The sequence below is a fragment of the Phoca vitulina genome, unplaced genomic scaffold (assembly GCF_004348235.1).
Source record: "Phoca vitulina isolate PV1807 unplaced genomic scaffold, GSC_HSeal_1.0 scaffold36, whole genome shotgun sequence".
Classification (NCBI taxonomy): domain Eukaryota; kingdom Metazoa; phylum Chordata; class Mammalia; order Carnivora; family Phocidae; genus Phoca; species Phoca vitulina.
The window spans coordinates 5043011-5060747 of record NW_022589739.1 but is presented as its reverse complement, the minus strand read 5'-3'; the positions used below and the strand labels follow the sequence as shown (position 1 = coordinate 5060747).

The window sequence follows — 17737 nt, the reverse complement described above, 5'->3', positions numbered from 1 at the left end:
TCTTTTTGGCAAATAACTATTCACAGCCTTGTCGTATCATCTAATTATCTTCTGTGTTATTATGTACCTCTCCTGTGTCTAAGGTCCCTGTAGGGATAGGAGTGAAGGTAGATTTCAGGTCTCTCATTTCTTTTGTTCAGCAGACACAGGCCAGTACATAGCGCTAAGTATGTGGTAGACATTCAGAGATACTTACTGAACAAGTGTCTTGATATATTAGCGATTCTTACTCTGTTACCAGGAAAACTAACAAAATCTCTGGCCATGGGCAGGATTTAGAGCTTTTGTAAACTAGTATAACCTATTTGGAGAAACAGGCAGAAGAGTTTCCATAAAGGACCATACTCATCTTCCCGATTGAATTCAGCCCCTTGTTCCCACTCACTCAACAGGTAACTGCTGAGTTATGCCCTCCTTCCCACGTGCCACAGGTGGGAGATTCAGGGTTGAACAAAATAAACATGGCCTCTGGCTTCATGGTGTCCACAGTCCAGTAGGGGAGATTGGTATTAAATAAGTATACCACCAAATAAAGATGTCGTAAGAAATTGTGCTAAGTACTACAAAGGAAAGAGAAGGATATGGATGAAGTTAACCCGGCTGGCTGGGTGGGGCCTCAGATTAGGAAGTGACATTTAAGGCGAGAGCTGAAGGATGGATTACATTACATTCATATGAATGAAGAAGCCAGGTAGAGGGAAGAGCATGTACAAAGGCCCTGAGGTGTGAAAGAGCTCTGTGGGTTTGAGAAACAACCACAGGCCAGTGTATGAGTAGAGCATGGTAAATAAGTTGGGGGGAATTGACATGGGTTGAGGCAGGTCCAGATCCAAAGCGCCCTTATGGTGCTGGATTGGGCATTTGGATTTTTAACCAGCTTTAAGCAATCTGATGTCCATTTTAAGAGATTTTTCTAAGCCAAAAATGTGCCTAGTATTGCTCCAAGCAAAATGCATATGTTATCTTATTTAATGCAAAGAACATCCATATGATGTAGGTACTTTTAATATGCACATTTTCCAGTTGAAGAAACCAAGGCCCAGAGATGTTAAGCAACTAGCCTGGAGTCACAAGCACATTTGTAAAGGGGCCAGTATGTAACCAGTTGTCCTGGGCCTCCAGAGCCCAAGCTCTGACCACTGGGTGGCCTTGCCACAGCATCACTTGGCCACTGCGTGGCTTGTGGAGTTGGGCAGCGTAGGTGTAGGCTGATAAATTCAGGGTCTCTTTCAGCAGTGCAGGTAAGAGGTCGTACCTTAGACTGGGGGTGCTCTGTAATTGCAGAGAAACCGATATTCTGGGGTGGGGCCCGGATGGAGAAAGGGAAACATGATAATGTGGGAATAAATAGGTATGATTTATTTAGACATTTAAAAAAAGTCTTTAAAGTCTCATTTTAAAGAATTTGAAATTTATAAAAGAAAGTAATCAGCAAAAGCACAGCGTGAAAAGGAAATAAAAATAGGATCAGAAATGAAATGCAAATCAGACTAATAAAACAAGCTTTTCCTTAATTGATACAGTGGGAAGAAAATAAGAACTGAGAAAGGAAATGCAATTATTCTAAAAGAAATGTGTCATTTGTATGGAATATTGTTTATAACTCCTTGCTAAATTAGCTAACCAAGCCGAAATAGATAACTAAACTAGTGAGTAAATAGATAACGAAGTTGGTTCACAATTTAGTGTCGTAGAATCAGATATGGGATCTGCTGCCCACTCTTTTCCTCTCCTCCCCTCCTCTCCCTGCCTGCTGAAGTCTGACCAATCCTCCTGACCCTGTTCAAATCCCTCCCCAAAATAGAAAAATGAAACTATCACCATGAACCCGTGGTTGTTTTAGCCCAAATCCACAATTACCAGCAGGACAGATGGCCTCGCAGTACTAGAAGCAAGGGTTACGTTCTGTGCAGCCTTTTCTATTGAAGAGAGCAGGGGAGGGTTTAATCTGCTCTAGAAATGGTTTCTACCCTAACAGACACATTTTCAACAAGCAAGTTTTGGAGCGTGAAGGCATAAGAAAGAATTCTCTGGAAACTGATGTGGATCACCTAGTGGGCCAAATAAAGTCAGAGTGGAGCATCTGTGGGTGAATTGAGCTTGTAAGGTTTTAGGTGAAAACCTCAAATACAGCTGCCATGTTGTGAACTGTATTCTCTTGAGAAAAGGTGACTGACAGGGGTGAGAAGTATACCTCCATCAGGTTATCCAGGGGAGATGGGAGGAGACCTGATGCTGGTTTCCAGGGACCAGGACTGGGTCTAGTCTCAGTGTGTGCCCCAGAAGCTCGAAGAGTGACGAGAGCGGGAGAGGGTAGCCAAGTGTGGCTGCCATTCCCACCTCTTGCCCGCCTTCTTCAGTACTCCCTCCTCCTGGGAGAAGTCTCCCCAGCTGTGGAAAACCTAGGACAGGGCTCACGACCCGCCTATGTGACCTCCTTTAGTGGGCGAGCGGCCCTTTGCAAGGGTACCAAGTGCTCTCTGTGAGGGCATTGGGATATTTGCAGAGTGGCACGGAAGGTGAGCAGAGATGTAAGCACGGGTGGGGTGTCAGGCCGTGTGCATTAGGCACGGCCAGGTTACAAACCTTAGGAAAGCAGTCCAGCTTGCGCATACCAGGTTCGGGTCACCACAGTTTCCTTTTCCGTAGACTGTCCCTCATTGGAAAGGAAGGAAGGTTAGTAAGGTGAGCGGGAGGAAGTAAAGAAACAGAGGGGGTGGATAACTAGATGCTAATATGAGGCCACTCATTCGTGGACATTTGGCATTACTAAGACAGGACAGAGCTGGGTCCCGGGAACTCTGATGACCAAGGTACAATCTCCAGTTAACGTCTTTGGCTAGTCCGCCACATGTCCACACACACTGGTATGTCTAAACATTATATGCAAAGTCCTAGATATAGCACCTGGTGCATATTTGGTCCTTAGCAAAGCCTGACCACCCTCATATAACCATTTCCGTCATCATCAGGAGGCTGTGAAATCCTTGAGGACAGGCAACTGTTCACGTGTCTCCAAATCTCTGGCTTGACCAAGTGTCTAGTGCACAGGTCAGAGTCCATGAGCGTATGTTGACCTATTGACTAACTGAATGAATACATTTCTGAGCACCTATGCCCTTGCAGGCACCTTTAAAAGGCATGGAAAAAGCCTCTGAGACCTAAAACGAGAGGGGGCATAAATAAAAAATGTTATAAATTGAAAAGCCCGTGCAGAGGTAGCATTTGTGAAGTACCATGTGAGTAAAAAACAGAGGGAGCTTCAGGAATTTGGGGGAAGAATAAATTATATGGATTGGTAGGGAGAGTGTGACATGTATTAATCCAGAATCAGGTTCAGAGTTTGGGAAAAGTGCTAACCCTTTAACCCTGTGACAGTGGGAATGGGGAGAACAAAACCCCTCCCCAAGCAGGGGAGGCGTTTGCAGACACCCTCATTCGGTTGGGTGCTGGTAAATATTTAACAACCAGCTCTCCAGGAAAAAAAGTATGTGTGTAAATGCATATATACACTTGATCTTAGCCAAAAGGCCGAGAAGCGATGTGTAAATGCGTATATAAATGTAAATTTTTCTGATATCAAGGATCTGTAGCACAAAATTCACAAATAATAATAAGATGTCCAATACTTCCTTATAAACTCCATAAGCCAGTCGGTTGCCACAGAATTTTTTTTTATTTTTGTTGAGCTCTTGTGTTCACAGCTGACTTGTGGGTACAATTCAACCATTTCAGTAGAATTTCATCCCAATCCACTAACTCTTTCCCAATACATTCATTGTTATTAAATCAGATAATGTGATTTGTTAACCTATTTTTCACCCTTGTGCATGTTCATTAAACTGAAACCTCTTTCCGCTTCAGCATTAAGTATGTCAGAACTTACTCATTCACTAAGACATGAACATCTTTGCTGAATCAGATAAGAGTTTTCGAATACTGGGAGAGCGTTTTCCTCTTTTTTTTTTTTTTAAGAACACTATTCACAATGTAATGACTTCAGATGTGACTCACTTTTAAGTTTAATCTGCATTATTGACGTTTCTTCCATCACTTTCTTAACTCTAGATAATCGACAAAACAAGAAATCAAGCACTGACTTGTAATGTTTGCCGATTTCCAAAGTGCACATACCCCCACTGTGGCCAATTTTGTGAGATCCTTGAATGTGGAATTGGAGAGAGAGGGACAATAGCACACCATTATGTGGTATTTCTACCATATAGAAACTGCAAATGTAAATAATCTCAAGGGCGTGGATAAAATAAGTGACGAGTCTGAGTATTTATTACCTCTGTTTTTACGCATAATGTATTTAATTATAAGTTTATGTTTTAAATTTTAATCATGGCTGTTTCTAACCACCAGCCCAATGAATTCTTAACGATTTAATAATGGAGAGAGCTGGTAGGAGCCGGCTTCCTTCCTAATGAGGGTGAGTGTCTCCTCTTTTCTTCACCTTGCCCCTCCCAGACGCTCAGGGCTCAGTGGCCCAGGCTGCCTCCAGCAGAAAACATCACGCTGGGGCTCCTTGCCTTCCAGAGTCTGACCCCACGCTTGCTGCTGGAGTCCTGAGCCCTCAGCCGCAGGACTCCCTGCTCCTCGTGAGGGTCCACGGAGTCCCTAGAACTGCACATTTCACACTTCTTTCCATGGTATCTTTCTTTAAAGACAAAAACTGTGGCGGTGACAGAGGACAATTATAAACAGAGCACTTGGCCTAGTTTCCCCGAAGTGTTCTTCAAAAACTCCCTCCTGACCGCCTCCTTAAAGAAACCCGAACCTGCCTGACGGGTTGGAGAAGTTCACGACCTTCTCCGCACAAGAACAAAGAGACACAATTCCTACTATCACAAACGCAAGCTTTTATTGGCAAAGCAAACTTTTATTGAGAAATTTGACAAAAACAAGCTCCCCCTGGCTCCACCCTCGGCCTGATTTTCCTTTCTTAAGCAATATCCCTTTCACACAGATGTGGAAAAGCGGCCAAGTGGGAGTCGGGAATAACCTGTCTGCCCCACTCCCCAGGCTGACTCACGGAAGTTTATTTTTGCCCTGGTTGGTAAACAGCTGATCTCCCATCCGGCCAGTGCCCCGTCGCCTCCTGCAGGCTACCTTGTCCCTCCCCAGCCCTGCTGCCCACCCCAACCCCCCCGGTCTGGCAGCAGCAGGTGCCTCCAGATCTGCTCCCACAATGGACGGGACAGTGCCCGGATTCTGCCCGTTGTTAAGTATTTGGACTGTGCCCCTGCCCGCATCCTCTCAGTTACAGGGTTTGAGCCACAAAACACCCCGTGTGCTCAGCCCCCACCTCCAGATCCCAGCCAGAAGGCTGAGACCCACCTCCTGGCCGCGGGACCCATTTTGTTTTTAATAGAGAAGAACTCAGCAGCTTGGAATCCAGCGAGCGTTTTCAGAATCCAATGATTCTGCTCGCGCCAGTCCACGACCAGTTTGGAGGTAGCTTCTCTCACTTCCCCCCACATCCCAGTTCCTTTAAAACCCTGGGTGCTCTCACTTGCACCAACACACCCCCAGCCCCACCCACCGGGGCCTTACCACCCATTAGACCTCCCAAACGTTGACCCTCTGCCCGCCTGGGCCTCACCGTGCCTGTGTCCCAACACCCCGTGCCACCCCGCGCCCCACCTCACCCTCTCCAGACCTCCCTGACTCTCGTGACTCTCTCTGCTATCAGCGCTCCGTCACAGTGCCTCACTCGCCCGCCCACGGGGACTTTCCCTCCTCTTCTGCTATGGGTTCTGAACCCAAGTGCTCCTTCAAACCCAGCTGGGAATAAGTTGTTGGCTACCTTGTTCCGGCAACAGCCCTGGCCCTCATGGGGTCCGGGGACTAGTTTACATCGGGTCTCCTGCCTTTTGACCCAAATCATAAAAGAGGTGGAAGGGAAAGGATTCTGTGAAAGAACTGTAGTGTGATCAGTATCCAAACATAATAAAATCATTTGTGCACAGCCATGAAATGTTTCCTACTTTGCTTTGGGTTGTGGAATTACTACTGAAGGCAAGTAATTAGGTCGTGGGTTGTTTTTTTGTTGTTGTTTTTCCTTCCTCATTTTCTTTCTCGCCTGTTGCTTTAAAGAACTTTGCTCACAGATGTTTAAGAATTTAAGAAGTGAATTCCAGTAAGAGGCCTATTGACTAATTTTTCAACCTTGTTCAGTAACTCTTTTTAAAAATACTGTGCATGTTTAGGACAGGAGTGTTCTCCAGTTGTCATTTCATGAGATAAATGTGTTGGGAAATGAAGAGAGTATAAATAGATGTGAATGTCATTTGATCTAATTGAAAATGAATGCTGAATTTTAGGAGCTGTTGTAAAATCGAGTCCCGATTCCAACTTGCCTTGAAAGAGATTTATGATCATGGGATATGAAGCCTTGTCTCCCAAGGGCTGCCCGGGTGACCATTAACTCCTTCAGCTCAGTACTCTGCATCCAGAGCAGCCAGCCTGCAAGGTGGATGAGGGAGGAAGGAGGGATGTTGCAGAAGGTTTGACAGGTCAACAGAACAAAGCAAAAAAATAACACAACTGCTTCATCCTGGCCATGAGATGGGAAGTGGTTGGATGCACTAAGAGCCACATTCTATCCTGTGTATGTTTTGCCAACTTGGCTATCCCTTGGGCTTTTATGTCTTCTTCTATTCATATCAAGATTTTCCAGAATGTTGTTTGAAGAGGGAATTCGTAGTAGTTCTAGCATTGTTGGTTTTAGACATTATTGTTGAAGCCTGGCATGGCCATTGTGTTTGAGCTTTTCTACTCTGACCTCTGAAAACCTTTTTCCAGAAAACTGACTGCTTATCTCTGATCTGTGGCTACACAAAAAGGAGATCGTGGTCAGAAATGAGGGCTCTGTTGTAGTCGTGATGCTGCAAGGTGCTTCCGTGCTGGAATACTGCAAGGCAGGGTTTAAAATATTAAAAGGTGTATGAAATTGAATTGTTTTGATGGTTTTAATACCCTTCGAGGTTGCTAGGGAAAGCTAGAGTTCTTAATGACCCACTTGAAGAATAAAATGCCCTTGAACCTCTGGGTCAAATGCTGAATTCCTTCTGCAGGTGGGAAAGCTGCACCTTAAGAGGGAGGCCAAGTCTCATTTTTGTGATGACCTTACCCATTTGAAACTTTCCCGGAATCTCTTATCATTAGCTCCCCACCCAAAGGATGAAAAACACCATCTGATTTCCAATTTTTTCCCATCTCTTATTTGAGTTTGCAACTTTCTTGAATAACAGATGGCCAGAAAATGTGTAAGCCCAAATAAAAGCAAAGCATGGGCTTTACGTATCTTCACTGGTGTCAGTTGCTTTTTAAAATTAAAATTATGTAAATGATCCCTCGGCTTTAAGTAGGAGAGTCAGAAATGAAGGAAACAACCCCAGCACTTGAGAGTGTTTTAGTTTGGGTTGTGTGTAGGGCTTTTTTTTTTTTTTTTTCCAAAGCTTTTAATGTTTCCTTTTAAAGAGAAAGAGGAGAAGAGGCATTTGGTAGAAGCCTTTTGCGAGTTGCTCATTCACAAAGCACACAGAGTTTCACCGGTAGCCAGCCTAGAATATTAGGCCTGGCAGAAACCGTAGAGGTCCTTGTTTTAATTGACTTGAGGAGGGAGGAAAAGATTCTGGAGGAAAAGACCAGAGGAGGGCCTTGCCACCCTGGGCTTGGCATCTTTCTTACCTCAAGGAGTTAAAAGTCTATGGCTGAGCATGATCAACCAGATGGTCTTGAACAGTAACATGGTTCATATTGTTTAGATTATCCTGTTGCAAGCACCGTGCCTCGTTTACCTTTTATGGAATAAAGTGTGGAAAATTGACCACAGATGTAAGTAACCAAGAATGACGGGGAAGCTGTTGTTACCAGGCCTCCTCTTTTCTCTCCAACACTCCTGATCCTGCAGATAAAAATAAAGAGAGAAATGGGAGGCGGGCCGAAAGCTAGCTTGCCTTACCTCGACGGCGCGGGTCTGAGCACCATCACTCTCTGCTCTACAATTTCGTAAAGCCACGATTGACCTCGAGACTTGTGTGCAGGCTGCCCTCAAATTCTGATTTTCCAAGTGCCCTCCAGTGAAAATATCAGACCACGTAAGCAGTTTTTCCATCCTGTTTTGAAAGGCAGGGGGGCAAGGCCAACACGCTGCCATGGAGCCCTTCTGCAGCCCTACGTTCCCTGCAGGAGAGAAGTGGGGGGCATTTTGCAGCCCGAGGAGCGCGGATAAATTCTGCATTCCCGTTGCTTTGATTGCTATCTCAGCTGAGGGCTGGGCCAGATTAATTAGAACTAGGCCCTTGTTATTCTCCAGAATGTATTTGTGAGCTTTACAGACGAGCTGGCTACCCAGAATGGGCCAGGCACAGAGAGGGAGCTTGTTGGGACAGGCCTGTGCTTTCCTTTACGGCATGCGTTTTAGGATTATAAAGGCATTTATGCCTTTTTAAACCCTCAGAGGAATATTCCCCAACCAAAGTAATAAACTAGGTTTAATGAAGTCCCTTTGTTTTTGCTCACTCCCTCTCCTTGTACCTCAGTTCGGTGCACGGCTGCCAGGCCCACGTTGACTTTTGCCCCTTGTCCTTCTCTGTGGCACTTGCTGGAACCAGTCAGGTGATGGGGCATCTGCTTGCAGGTCTGGAGGCAGTAAGGGCCAGAATTAGCCACTCGGGTAGCGAGGGGCCTCTGGAAAATGGACGCCACTTCTCAGAGTGGTCCACTGGCTTGTGTTCCCTCTATGTGGGGCCCAACACAAGATGGGGCCCACTCCTCTGACTATTTGTGTTTTCTCTCTTCTCGTTCCCATCCGGCTCAGCTCCCCCTTTCTCCTGCCAGGCCTTTCTAGTCATCTCTTCCACCAGGCTCTCCCTCTGGAGTCCTGGCTTTACTGTCAAGAAACCCCCCAACATGACACCCGTAACCCCTTAACCCATTCCTCACAAGCTTTCCCTGGAAACCCCAGCCTGTCTCCGGGACATGACTTTCTTCCCAGGCTTCTCTGGTTTTCCATGCACACTTGCAGTTCAGTGTCCTCCAGGACCCCTTGGAAGCCACTCCTCTGTCTCTTTTTTTTAAAGATCTTATTTATTATTTATTTATTTATTTATTTAATTGAATTTATTTGACAGAGAAAGACACAGCAGGAGAGGGAACACAAGCAGGGGGAGTGGGAGAGGGAGAAGCAGGCTTCCCACTGAGCAGGGAGCCCGATGCGGGGCTCGATCCCAGGACCCTGGGATCATGACCTGAGCCGAGATGCTTAACAACTGAGCCACCCAGGTGCCCCGCCTCTCCTCTTTTTAAGAGGAGGTGCCTGGTGAGCCTACCGCCATCTGTTACAAAGTCCTGGGGCCTGTGTCGCACTCACTGAGGACTTGGGCACGTGGCGTTGTCACACACTCCTTCCTTCCTCCCTGGTGCTCTCAGTAGTCCCCTACTGGTCTGTCCCCCAGCCATGTAGTTCCTCTGTCTTCTCTGCTCCCATGACCGTACTGTCTACTCCTGCACATGACTTTGCCACCAGGCTCCTGTCTGGAATCACCAACACTTGCCCTCTGAACTTCCCTTCCCTGACTGCAACCTTCCATGTCCTGTTTCTACCACTCTGTCGTTCAACGTAAGGACCTCCAGCTCCTGACCCTCTGTTCTCCCAGATCCTCCGTCCCCTCCCACCCCAGCCTGGTGGGTCATGGATGATTCTAGCCACATTCTCCAGCATCCTCCCCTTCCCCCGCCCGCACCCCCACTCCGCTTGTTCTTCCTCTGCTCCAACTGAGCAATCCCCAGCCTGAATCAATTCACACGGCCTTTATCCTGAGCCTGCCGAGGGCCTGCTAAGAGCTGCTGGAGATAATCACTTAATCTGTATAAATGACTCGGGACAAGCCCCTGGCTTCTAACATAACCCCAGCCCTCAGTGCCACCCCTGGCCCTGCTTCTCCGTCAGCTCCTTCTCTTCCCTTCTTCACCAAATGTCGGGAAAGCTCATCGGTAGTGCTGCTTTTTTGTTTCCCCGAATGCATCAAACTGCAGTCTGGCTTCTGCTGCTATCGAAATTGCTCCGTTGAAGGTTACCTGTGACCCTCCAATTTCCCAGTTTTCCTTCTTCATTTCACAGGGTCTTTCTTCAACCGTCCACTTCTTGGAGTGTTCGAGCTCTTCTTCCTTGGCTGTGACAGGTGTCACCCACGGCTCCCCCCTCCGCCTGAACCCTTGTTCCATTTTCCCCACTGGCTCTCCCTTTAATTTCTGCTTCCCAAAAAGTGTTATCTATCCCCTTAGTTCCCGTCCTCTGTCCCCCTCTCCTCTCACTCGCCAAGACCCTCATCCCACAACATGGGAAGAAATGAAGAGGGTGGACCCTACCAAAGGCCACTTCTGAAAACATCCTTCTCATTAAACACAGATGGGAAATGAAACACCCAGATGACTGGCTGGTGCCTAGCAGTCTGCTTCTGAGAAGATGGGCATGAGTCCCAGGACTGAAAAGTGTTCATTTGGGCAGTAAGAGCCAGTGTGAGGGCGTGTGGGCTCTGGGTGGGCAAGCCCATGGCATTAGCAGAGGGTTTGAGCTGCCATGTTGGGTGTTTGCAATTCACAGGCCATCAGGGATGATGAATGGGACATACCTGAAGCCTGGAGAAGAGTTGCCATTTCAAAAGTTGGGGTATGTAGTGGAAACAGGTGGAAACAGCAACTGACTTCTCTCCTGGCTGTACCTCTGCATTTTCACTGGCAAAGCAGATAACTTTATCTTCCTCTTCCCAGGATTAGGGATAATGCACATTTTAGGAAGATATTATTATTTGCTAGACTTAATTCAGTGGGATGATTGAGCTGATAGAGGCATGTTCTCTTAGGCTAACCATAAGCCTGACAAACCCGGCAGCCCATCAGAAATCACTTAATCACCTCTTTTATGGCACTAGTTTCAGGAGTCAATGGAGAGCATGAGCAGAAGTGGTCCCTGCTCTCAGACTGATTGAAACCACACACCATGCAGCTAGAGCCCATTCCCCTCCTCTGTGCATTCAGTAACCATCTCTCATCCAGGTTTCACTGATGTTGGACGGCAGGAGTTCTGGGGATGGAGAGATGAGTGTGGGCCAGAGTAGACGGGACAAGTGGCCTGGGAGAATCTTTGACTGCCTGGAACAGAAATGTCATGTTAGTACAAAGCAAGTAATGAGTGATATAGTCAGAGGCTTCTGTTAAAGTTAGGTGGGGAAAATTAAAATTGTTGCCAGAGGCCCCAGGGAGCCACTGAATATTTTTGAGTGAGAATACGATGAAGCAGTGTTTTAAGAAGATTCGTTTAGCTTCCTTATATAGAAGACATTTTTGATTGGGAGGATGGAGCCAGGGAGGCATTGGACAGACTGTTGAAGGAACCAGAACCTGATTTGAAGACATACAGGGTTAGGTTGGGAAGGAAAAGATGGAAATGCAAACTATTTTAAAAGAAAAAACGATTAAAAGTATTAGTGACAGTTTTTATATTCTTAGTGGACACTGACCGGATGTCCTACAATTCAGCTCAGTTATAACACTGTTTACCTGGAGATAGCATCAGATCCTGCAGGTTAAAAAAAAAGCTCAGTCCTACAAGACCGTTCCCCACCCCTTACCCCCACTTTAGATGCCACCTGTGTTTCTGACTGAACGACTATAGATTGAAGGCTCCCATGATCCCTTCCTCAAGTTCAATTAATTGTTAGGTGGCTCACAGAAATCAGAAAAACAGTTTACTTACTAGATTACTGGTTTATTAAGAATATAACCCAGAGGGGTGCCTGGGTGGCTCAGTCCGTTAAGTGGCTGCCTCTGGCTCAGGTCATGATCCCAGGGTCCTGGGATCGAGCCCTGTGTCAGGCTCCATGCTCGGCGGAGAGTCTGCTTCTCCCTCTGCCTCTGCCCCTCCCGCCCCCCTGCTTGTGCTCCCTCTCTCTCTCTCTCTCAAATAAATAAAATCTTAAGAAAAAAAAAAAACACAACAACCCAGGCCCAGCCAGATGAAAGAGATGCATAGGGCAAGGTGTGGGGGGAAGGGGCCCAGAGCTTCCACGCCCTCTCTCTGGGTACACCACTCTCCCAGTACTTCCCTGTGTTTACCCACTGGAAGGTCTCTGAACCGGAAGCTCTCCTTTTTGGGGACTTTTGGAGGTTTTATTACAAAGGCACTGTTGATTAAATCATTGACCACTGGTGATTGATTCAACCTCCAGACCCTCCCCATCCCAGAGGTCATGGGGTGGGGTTAAGTGCCAACCTCTAATCAGATTGATTCCCCTGGCAACCAGCCCCCATCCTTGGGGGCTTTCCAGAAGTCCCTTCATTAATATAAATTCAGGTGTGGTTGAAAGGAGCTTGTTAAGATATCAGAACTTTGGGGCGCCTGGGTGGCTCCGTCGTTAAGCGTCTGTCTTCGGCTCAGGTCATGGTCCCAGGGTCCTGGGATCGAGCCCTGCATCAGGCTCCCTGCTCGGCGGGAAGCCTGCTTCTCCCTCTCCCACTTCCCGCTGCTTGTGTTCCCTCTCTCACTGTGTCTCTCTCTGTCAAATAAATAAATAAAATCTTAAAAAAAAAAAATCAGAACTTTGCTCTTATCACTTAGGAAATTCCAAGCGTTTAGGAGCTCTGTGCCAGAAATGGGGATGAAGACCAAATATATATTTCTTTTTATAAATCATAGTTTCACACAATTGAAAGCAAAAAAAAGAAAAAATGACTTAAAAGTAACTCCGAAGTTTCCTCTGGGATGTTATGAAAATGAAAGTGAGACTTCTTTGTGTGGTAAAATATAACAACATAAATCTTACCATTTTGGCCATTGTTTAAGGGCACAGTTTAGTAGCATTAATCATATTCACGCTGTCGTGCTACCATCACCACCACAGAAACTTTCATAGCGATTCAATGTTGCTGCAGCATCTGAGCGTGTGATGAATGTGCGTGTATTTGTGTAAGCTTTGTTATTTCAACATTTTCTGGTAATAATTTATTTTATCATATATTGCAAAATATCAGTCTACAATGATTTGGAAATTTAAAAAAAGAAAGAAAGAAAGAAACTGGTCCTTTTCTTCAGATTGCTTGATAAACACTCTTCTAGAGGAATAAGAAAGGTAAAAGGTCCCTGGGAAGGAAGAAGTGAGGTTGAGGAAGGGTATCCTCTCTCCTCCTCGGCCAGGCAAGAGCCTGTACATTCTCAGAGCTCACCTCCTGGGTCCTTCCCTCCAAGAAGCCTTCTCTTCCCAACCTCCCCCCACACCCCCGGGCCTCACCAGAGACTAATCAGCCCTCATGCTGCCACTGCCCCGTGGACATATTTCTACGGCTGTCATCGTGGTACTGTATGAACTGACCATCTTGGTGGGCTCCCCCACTAGAATATGAGCTCTGTGTGGAAACCATGGCCTTTTCATCTCTATATCCACGTTGCCTTGCACACAGTAGGTGTTCCATGAAGGTTTGCTCACATGAAATCAAATTGAATTGGAAGAGTAGTCTTGAATGGTGGATATAAGGCAAGGTGGGTATATTTTATAGATAAAGGAGCATCAGGGCCATGCTTGGCATCCAAGATCCTTCGGGAAGGAGGAGACTATTCATCTGTTATGAGTAGAACATGTGGAGAAGACATGGAAGCCGAAGCCCAGAACTGGATTTGGGCAGCCTGTGTGGGAAATGTTTGCCAGGGAGGCAAAGAAAAGAAAAGAGGGAAGGACAGCAGCATGATCTCTGCTGAAGCATTCGTCATAGTTTCTTCATCAATATCCAATCATCAGATATACTTCAAACTTTCTCATTCATTAATTTATTCACTTATTGAGCAGATATCCACTAAGGGCCTACTCTGTGTCCAGCTTCATGCTACAGACTTTACTTACATTATCCCTAACCCCTGAAAACGCTTTCAAGGTAGGTATCTCCATTTTCTAGAAGAGGCTCAGAAGATGGAGTTATTTGCCCCAATGAAGGCAGCTAGTCAGTAGCAGAATCAGATTTTGAACCCAGAGCTTGAATCCCTCCTGCTTTGCACGGTATCAGGAGGCTGATGCTCCATAAATGTTTGTTGGATCCATTCTAGGAAAACGTGGACCAGAATGGGAAGAAAAGGGAGAGAAGTGGCAGTTTGAAGTTAGGGATTGGCTCAGCCAGTTCACAGGCGATTGATGAAGAATGCAGCTGGGGTAGGCACTGTGGAGCCCGAGTGGCTCATGTCTCCGGGAGGAACTCAGGAGAGGGGCTGCATGGGTAAGACTGTGTTTAGGACGGAGAGTGGACAGATTTGGGGATGTGGCAGAGGAGACCCCCACTAGTTCTGGTCCCAGGGGGACTTTATGAACAGTAACTGCTGATTTCTGAGCTGAATGTGTCCTAATGCACTTTCCTCTCCTGGGACATAAGGATGGATGGGAAATGGGACCGCTCTGCTGATTCTCCTTCAGAACTACATGGCAGGAGAAAGGGAAGGAGATCCCTGCTGTCTGCGTTGGGAGCAGCGTTTCGTACAGACCCTCTTCACTGCATTTACCATTACTGCCTGTGGACTTCGCTCTTGATTTGGTCTCAGACTTCCCCTTTAGGAAGTGGTTGAAACATGATTGGATTAACCAGGGTTGGTCTTAGCTATACTGGGGGCATGAAGTCGTTGTCTACCTGACTTGCCTTCTTTGGGGATGGCAGCGCCCAGAGAGCTAGCTGAAGGAGCAGGCTTGGGAGGCCATTCTTTAGACCTTGTTTGGGTCTCTGACCCCAGAGCAGCCAGTCCCCGTCACTGCCTTGCAGTCAACTCTAGTGCTTTTCCAAGGTCCCTATCACAGCCTCTAGACCCTACTTGTGTTGGCCCATGCCATGTCTCCCACCTCATTTCCTGTTATTTCCCCTTGCTTCCTCCACACCAGTTCCACAGGCCTCCTTGCTCTTCACACATGCCAAGTCAGTTTCCATCCCATAGCCTTTTCACTTTCTGTTCCCTCTTCCGGAATGTTCCTTCTGCCGTGTATTTGTATATTCTGCTCCTTCACTCAAATCTCTTTAAATGCCCACCCCTTCCCACCAGGCCTTACCACCTATTTACAAACAGCACTTCCTGTTTCCCTTTATCCCGTTGCCCTGATCTGTTTTCCTTTATAACCTACCATTGCTGGCATAACATATGTATTTGCTTGCCTTTTCATTGTCTCTCCCCTTCACTAGAACGTGAACTCCCTATGAGCAATAGATCTTGTTCACTGTTGCATCTCCACAGCACCTAGAATGATCCTTCATACATTGGATGTGCTCAGTTATTACTTGCTGAATGAATGAATGACCAGCGACTAGCTTCTCTCAGGAATCTGAACGAAGGACATAGTGACTTTCTTGGTTGCTGATAGGTTCTGGCCATGTGGGGTCAGTCAGGCTTGGGGCTGACAGCCATGTTCATCCCATGTAAGCGCAGGAAGCTGGTCAAGATCAAAAGAGAAGCTGAGCTGGGGCGCCGGGGTGGCTCAGTTGGTTAAGCATCTGACTCTTGATTTTGGCTCAGGTCATGATCTCAGGGTCCTGAGATCAAGCCCAGAGTTGGGCTCTGTGCTCAGCAGGGAGTCTGCTTAAGATTCTCTCTCTCCCTCTACCTCTGCCCCTCTCCATGCTCACTCACGGGGGTGTGTGTATATGTGTGTGTGTGTGTGCGTGCTTTCTCCCCTCAAAATAAATAAAATCTTAAAAAAAAAAGGAAGAAAGAGAAGCTGAGGGGAGAGAACCTAGGTGTCCCTGAAAGGGGAGGAGAAGGTTTTGCTGGCTGGGGGGGCTTCTCTCTTTCCCATTGTGTCCTGACTATATTTGTATTTGTTTTGCTCATTGACTTGTCTGAGGATCTGTATTCGTTTTTTCCTCCTGCAGGACAAATTATCACAAATTTCGCAGCTTCAGGCCACACCCGTTTATTATCTCACAGTCCTGTAGGTCAGAAGTCCGGGTGGGCTGGGTTCTCTGCTCAGGGTCTCACAAGACTGAAATTAAGGTATTGGCGAGACTGGCCTCTTATCTGGAGGCCCTGGGGAAGAATTTGCTTCCAGACGCCTTCTAGCTTGTTGGCAATCTTCAATTCTTCGCAGTTGTAGGATTGAGTCCCTATTTCCTTGTTGGCTTTTGGCAGGGGCCGCTCTCAGCTCCAAGAGGCCCCTCTCAACTCCTTGCCATGTGGCCCCCTCCACATCCAATTGCTCCCACAGCTCTCTGACTTCCTCTTCTGCTACCAGCAGGAGAAAACTCTGTCCTTTTAAAGGGTTTGTGTGATTAGGTTAGGCTCTAGGCTTGCCTGGATAATCTATTGATTGACTCGAAATCCACTAACCAGGAACTTAATTATATCTGCAAAATTCCTTTTGCCTTGTAATCTAACATTATCAGAGCATAACATCTCATCATACTTACAGTCCTAGCATTAGGATAAAGAATCTTGAGGGACCATTTTAGCATTCTGCCTACCACAGTATTTATTTTTTTAATAGCCTTTAATTAATTAACTTGAAGAGGGGATAAAAGGCGGGGGTGGGGGGGGGGGTCTGTCATTTGCAACCAAAGAGCAATGGCTGTGGTCCACAGAGGCCTAGCCTTGGGGAGTGGAGGTGGGGGGATGCAGTTAGAAACTTTGTCTTCCTGACCTCTGCAAAATTGTGGTTCTTTATTTTTCCTCTGGAATCGAGTTCAGAATATAGAGATGTAAAAGATTAGACCATCTGCCATACTTCAGATGCCAAAAATAATGAAAATAGCTCCTTGCCTCCAAACTCTGGTAGAAAACTTTTTTTTTTTTAGATGCTTTTCCTTGCAGCTCACTGTCCAAGTGAGATCATTGGTGATCCCGAGCCTTTTCCCATGACTTAATTGATGAGGAGAGGACCGCCCAGCTAAATCTCACAGAATACATTCTGAAGGTAATTGGCTGAAAGCCTCCAGGCTCTTGTTGAAATGAGTGGTTTTGGTTAATCCACACCATAAAGCTGGAAAGCTATTATGTATGTATATTTTTGTCCTGAGGTATTATCAAGAATTTCCATATAGAAGGAAATAAATTGTGGTTTGGGAATGAAAAAATTTTTAAAGAAAAATGTAAGACATAAACTCTGTTTCCTGTAGATGTAAATCAGAACAAGTTTGAAAGCCTTTTGTGACTCAGAGAGAGGTCACCGACCCAATCTGCTGAGGGAGGCAGGGGGACACAAAACGGTTACATTTTGGTGATTTTTCCTCTGCTGCTGTTAACTCTTCTGTTTGTGCAATGTGACACAGTTTTCCAGAACGCTGTAGGAACTTGGAGATATGCAACGGCTCTCCAGTTCACTGCCTAGCTTCAAACACAGATAGCAGTAGCTGATCGTCAAGCATAGTGTGTGGTAAATGGGGGGGGGGGGGGGGGACTCGCGGAGGTAAGCTTACTTTGTGGAAAATTGCCAGCAGGTTGAAGGGTTGTGAGATGATCGAATCCTAGAGAGCGTCAGAGTTGGAAGGAGCCTCACCCCTTGTAGGCTAGTGGTGCCCTTATTTGATGCATGGACCGGCTCAATACCAGAGACAGGAGGGCATCAGCTCTGCTTGATCCTACTCTTTACAGTGAGTCAGAAGAAATAAAGAGGCAGCAGCTGTGAATGAAGATAAGGAGTCCTAGGCCTCGGGTAGTGCCTGGTGCTGCTGCTGGGGGACCGGGCACAGTTGAGTCTCAGTGCCAATTGAT

General features: G+C 46.5%; 1 protein-coding gene and 1 pseudogene across 1 annotated transcript in view; one reads left to right on the top strand and one right to left on the bottom strand.

Annotated features, from left to right (window-relative positions):
* The window catches only part of PARVA (parvin alpha), a 171822-nt gene that overhangs the window by 52160 nt on the left and 101925 nt on the right, over nucleotides 1-17737 (top strand). The window lies entirely within an intron of this gene.
* LOC116646583 lies at nucleotides 3398-3543 on the bottom strand (annotated as a pseudogene).